Consider the following 5,900-nt stretch of genomic DNA (forward strand, 5'->3'; position numbering starts at 1 on the left):
GATATTGTGTTTGGTGGGATGTCAGATTAGATGGTCGCACACTTTGTTAGACAAATGCAGTCTGAGTCTGAGATGAGCCTTGTTAGAGAGCTGACCTATTTTCTTGGGCTACAAGTCAAGCAGATGGAAGATTCTATCTTTCTGTCTCAAAGCAAATATGCCAAAAACATTGTTAAGAAGTTTGGCATGGAGAATGCAAGTCATAAAAGAACACCTGCTCCTACATATTTGAAAGTCTCCAAAGATGAAAATGGTGTTAGTGTAGATCAAAGTCTATACAGAAGCATGATAGGAAGCCTGCTATATCTCACAGCAAGCAGACCTGATATTGCATTTGCTGTAGGTGTTTGTGCTAGATATCAAGCTGAACCAAAAGTCAGTCACATAAACCAAGTGAAGAGGATACTGAAATATGTCAATGGCACCAGTGACTATGGGATGTTATATACTCATGGATCTGGATCTATGCTGACTGGTTACTATGATGTTGACTGGGCTGGAAGTGCTGATGATAGGAAAAGCACATCAGGAGGATGCTTCTTCTTAGGGAACAACCTGATATCATGGTTTAGTAAGAAACAAAATTGAGTGTCCTTATCCATTGTTGAAGCTGAATTCGTAGCAGTTGGGAGTAGTTGTTCTCAACTTGTTTGGATGAAACAAATATTGACTGAATAAAATGTCACACAAGATGTCATGACATTGTACTGTGACAACCTGAGTGCTATAAATATTTCTAAGAATCCTATTTAGCACAGCAGAACAAAGCACATTCATATTCGTCATCACTTTATTAGAGAACTTGTGGAAGAGAAAATCATAGCACTAGAGCATGTTACTATTGAAATGCAATTAGCTGACATATTTACAAAGGCTTTGGATGCTAATCAGTTTGAATTCTTAAGAGGGAAATTGGGGATTTGTATCCATGAGAATTTATAGCAATTAATTTGGAGTGGAAAAGGTAATAAAAATATTATCTGCCCAATTAATTTATAGAATCTATAGCATTCCCACAGGCTACCTCAGTTCAACCACTTCCATCTTCATCAAACTATATCGACCATCTCTGCTAGGGCAACAAAAATTTTTCAAAAGCTCAACAAGATGTCACAACATCCATCATCTTCTGGTTCTAAACCTATGCACAAAGCAAGAACACCATCCATGGATTTTCTGCATGAAGACATTTTGGAAGTGATACCCTTATCAGTTATCCCAGGCGACGCCCCTGGTCCTTCCTCCACTGCAGAGCATACTCAAGGTAACAGCTCTGATAACCCTACCTCTAAAGATGACATGCATCATACTGATCGTGTCATTAGAAACTTGGTCACGAGGATCCTAAATGAAGGACACTCAGTTAAGGGAGTTTCGACTCCTCTGTGTAGAAGGGACCCCTCACCTGAGGTGGAACCTCAAAATGAGAAAGATGATGATTCATCTAGGTCAGAGAAAGATATTGCTGCAGAAGGACTCTGTTCTTTAGGGAAAACCTTGCCCAGTAAGAAACCTGTAGAGGCTTCTCAGAAGCATGCCTCTTGTAAAAGGTGATTGACTTTGAAGAAGAAAGCTCAGATGATGAAAATGACACCTTGCTTCATCACTTGGAGCCAAGGGTTGCTAAGAGAATGAAGACCAGGAAGGGGAGGTCTGTGGCTGAGATGATGACAGCCAGAACTAGTAAGAAGGCTACTGCTGTAGGTACTTCAAAATCATGGAGCAAAGTGGAGGTCAAGAAGAGAAAGGTCAGAGAAAGTTCTGATTCAGAGGATGATGTTGAAGACAATGTCCCATACATCTCTCCTGTCAAAAAGCAAACTGTTAGAAAATCTCTTGCTAAGGTTGTAGCTGTGTATTTGGATAACATTTCCTTCCATCTGGAAGATGGTGTAGCCAAGTGGAAATTTGTTATATAGAGGAGAGTTGTTGTGGAAAGAGAACTAGGGAAGGATGCTGTGGAAGTGAAGGAGGTTATGGAGTTGATCAAGTTTGCTGGTTTAATGAAAACAATTAGTGGATTACCCCAATGTTTTGAAGGTCTTGGTGAAGGAGTTTGTGGTGAAAATCCCTGAGGATATTGCTGACAAGAACAACAAAGAGTTTTGTAAGGTATTTGTGAGAGTAAGGTGTGTAAGGTTCTCCCCAAATATGATCAATAAGTTCCTAGGAAGAGGAACAGAAGGAGTTGTTGAATTAGAGGCCACAAACAATGAAGTCTGAGGAAAATACTTGTTGGTCAAGTCAAGGAATGGCCAAGCAAAAAGCATCTCTCTGCTGGAAAATTAAATGTGAAATATGCTATCTTGCATAAGATAGGGTCAGCCAACTGGGTACCAACAAACCACATCTCAACAATATCCAATGCTCTTGGAAGGATAATATATGTTATTGGAACCAAGCTTAACTTTGATTATGGAAGGTTCATGTTTGAACAAATTGTCAAACATGCTTCCACAAATACAGAGAAGCTACCAATTGCTTTTCCTTCAATAATTTGTGGGATAATTCTAAGCCAGAAACCTGGTATTTTGAGCACCAGTGATATCCCCAGTAGAAGAAAGCCTACATTGTCAGTTCATTAGAAGTTATTTGAAGGCAGTCATTTCAATGACATTGTCATGACATCTACGATGAAAAAGCCAGCCTCTTAAGGTGGCCTAATTGTTGAATTGAAAGAGACCTGTAAGGAATTGGAGACTGGGATTAGGGTGGCTAAGGCTAGAAAAGAAGCTCTAGAGGTTCTAATTAGTAGCTTGGAGCAACGAGAGATGGATAATGCTGGTGAAGCCAAGAAACAGATGCCCGCACCTCAAGTGAGAGGTCTGAATCTCAAGATCAATCTAGTGGCAGTTCTGGATCTGAAGGTGATGAAGATGTTACCTCATTAGACTAAGTTGTGGTGATGATGGTCCCCCTGTTATGGTGATGTTCTGGATGCTTTGATGATTTAATGTTTGATGTTTTTTTTGGCAATCTTGTTTGATGCATGATGTAATTTTTGGGTTCTTTGTGTTTTCCCTGGATTTCTTTTTATCTCAGCTGATATGGCTGTATAATTATGGTTCTGTAACACCTGACATTTTGTTTTAGCATTTTATATGTTATAACATTCTATGTGACATTCTCTGCTGGGCTAATTGACATTTATTTTGACTAATTGGTCTCTTTGGTCTATTTTGAATAAAAAGGGGGAGAAGTTAATATGTGGAGAGCTGGAGAGATGCAATTAATATGTGGGGAGCTGCAGTTAATATATGCTGAAGTGGCTAGTGTAGCGGTGTATTCGTCGCTATATGATTTATTGATTAAACCATAAGCAAAGTAAACAAAGAAATCGAGTCGCCACCGCACTTTTATTTATCCAAAGGATTGGCCAAAAAGCGAACAAAAGCCTAAGAAGTTTTACACATAGAAAACTAATGAAAAGATCAGAGAGTCTGGGTAAGGGGTAAATTACGCAATGGGAAGGTGTTAGGCACCCAAAACGTCCTAGGTACTCCTAGGGAGCCCTTTTCACACTTGTTGTACTAAATTGTTATTTGTTATGAAATATTTATTGTGCAAACATGAATGGGATGATGAGAAAAGAATATACAGTTTTTATTATTTTTGTGTTCGAACGGATGAACCCGTTGCCTACGTACCTTCCATCAAAGGTAAGGATCAAAACGCCGTAGTTCGGCTAAAAGATTTCCAAAAGTTAGTGAATTCAATTTTAAACACAAGCCCTAAGGTCTTACGTTATCCACGGGAGAAAACTCAACCTTATACAAACAACGAGTCCACCATGTGAGAAAAGCTTTAACTTGCTAGTGAGGGTTTAACCCTATAATAAGCAAGGAAGACTTACAATTCAATCAACTAAGGACAAATAGGTGAGATTAACATCAACCAACTAGGATAAATCAAACCTATGGCTAATGTATGAAAACTTAACAAGAACGGACAAAGCCACAAAACAATTGAATGGGTGAAGTTAATTGATTATGATTATTCACAAAAGGAGGGTCAAAGTATGATTAAGATTAATTCAAAAGAAGTATTATGAAATGGAGTTTGAAAAGTCAAGGACTTAGGGTCCAGGTTTCTAATTTGAAAGCATGAAGATGTTTGCACAATATTTATCTCAAGTTTTGAAAGCAATGTGTGAAAAGGTTTAGGGCAAAAAGGGATGAATGGATGAAGATGGAGTGTAAAACTTCCTAGAAGGTTCACCTCTTGAAATCATATAGAAGATGACTCGAGTGTGTCCTTTGGAATAGGCAATGAGCAATAATAAACAAGCAAAGCAAAGGAAGAAAGTCAACAAAAGCGGATACCAGATGCCAATTACTGGACTTATACCAATCTCCTAAAACAAAACCGGATATCAGAGGCCACTCTATGGACTTATACCAATCTCCTCAACAAAGAAATAAAAATGGATACCGGATGCCAATCTATCTGGACTTATACCAATCTCCACCAAAAACAAAGCAAACACTTGGATGTCAGATGCCAATCTATCTGGGCTTACTCTAACCTCCAACATATGATCATAGGAAAACAAATGCCAAATTACACGGACTTACAATTGCATCCTCACATACAACAAACAAATGCATCAAGCAAAGAGAAGATGAGTGGCCAATGAGCTGGTCTTATACTCACTTCCATATCATAGGAACAATGGTCAATGAATGGTCTTACGATTGTCCTCAATGGGCAAACAACAAAGATATGTCACAAAGACAAATGAAATGATCATGCACTAATGAGCAATTAATGATGGTAAATGCACAAGGCATACAAGCAGACATGTACAAATGAACTAAGTAATCAATCAACCAAAGTCATTCAGCACACTCTATAACCAAACAATTAGGCTCATACAAAGGGTGGGCATTGAAGCCAACTGGAATAAGGTTAATGGTGCTCTTAACCTTGACATTGAGAGCCAAGGTGAAGCAGATGAAAGGATATGAGGGGTGTGCCTCATGCTCTTATCCCTGGTCAGGGAGAGCTTCGAATGATAGAAGGTGTGGGAGTTCAGAAGGTAGGAACTCTCTCCACAGATTATTGACTCGATTGATCTTGGGCTTTTACTCACTATGCATCAACACATGTGGTGTGAGCAAGGCGAGTGACACACAGAATAGTAGGAGATAGGTTACATATCTCTTGGGTTCTACTAATTGCCTTATTCAAAGGACTTTTCCTGCTTGGGACAAAAGTAAACAAGCACAAACATCGCCTCTTAAGGAGGACTTCAGACAGTTGCCTGGCTAAGTAACAAGCTAGGTCTTCCAGCCTACATGAAGAAGAAAGTGCTATACCTCAATGCAAATGCTATCAAGCAAAGCAATGCAAGTTCTCAAAGAACTATTAGCAACTAATGGTACCTGAAACCAATCAAACATAGTGAGTATACCAATCACAGAATCAAAACAAACAGCTAAGAACCAACAGACAACACAATCAATCTCATGTGCAAAGCACAAGCTCAAAGCAAGTGAGCTAAACATCCTACAAAACAAACAAGTTAGTTCACAACAATCAAATAAACCAACTCATTCAACTAGCATTAATCTCCTTAAAGCATTTGCTTCTTAACCTGAAAAGCAAACTCAAACATGAGAAACAAGACCACTAGGACAAGCCAGGGTCAAAAGGAGATAAAAAATCCAAAACAGAAAGTGAAAGCTATCCAAAATAAAGTTCAAACAATTAAGAAACAAACCCAAGTAGTTTCACATTCATATCATTCATCATTATCATTTCACAAACAAATTAGGTCAAAGCATGTCATATAGAACCTCAAAGAAGTCAACAAAAAGACTCCACTCAATCCAGTCACAAACATTTCAATAAATTCTCAAATAAATTATGATCAAACATCATCCATAGCATGATAAGCA

The sequence above is a fragment of the Lathyrus oleraceus genome, chromosome 3, assembly GCF_024323335.1.
Source record: "Lathyrus oleraceus cultivar Zhongwan6 chromosome 3, CAAS_Psat_ZW6_1.0, whole genome shotgun sequence".
NCBI classification, from domain to species: Eukaryota; Viridiplantae; Streptophyta; class Magnoliopsida; order Fabales; family Fabaceae; genus Lathyrus; species Lathyrus oleraceus.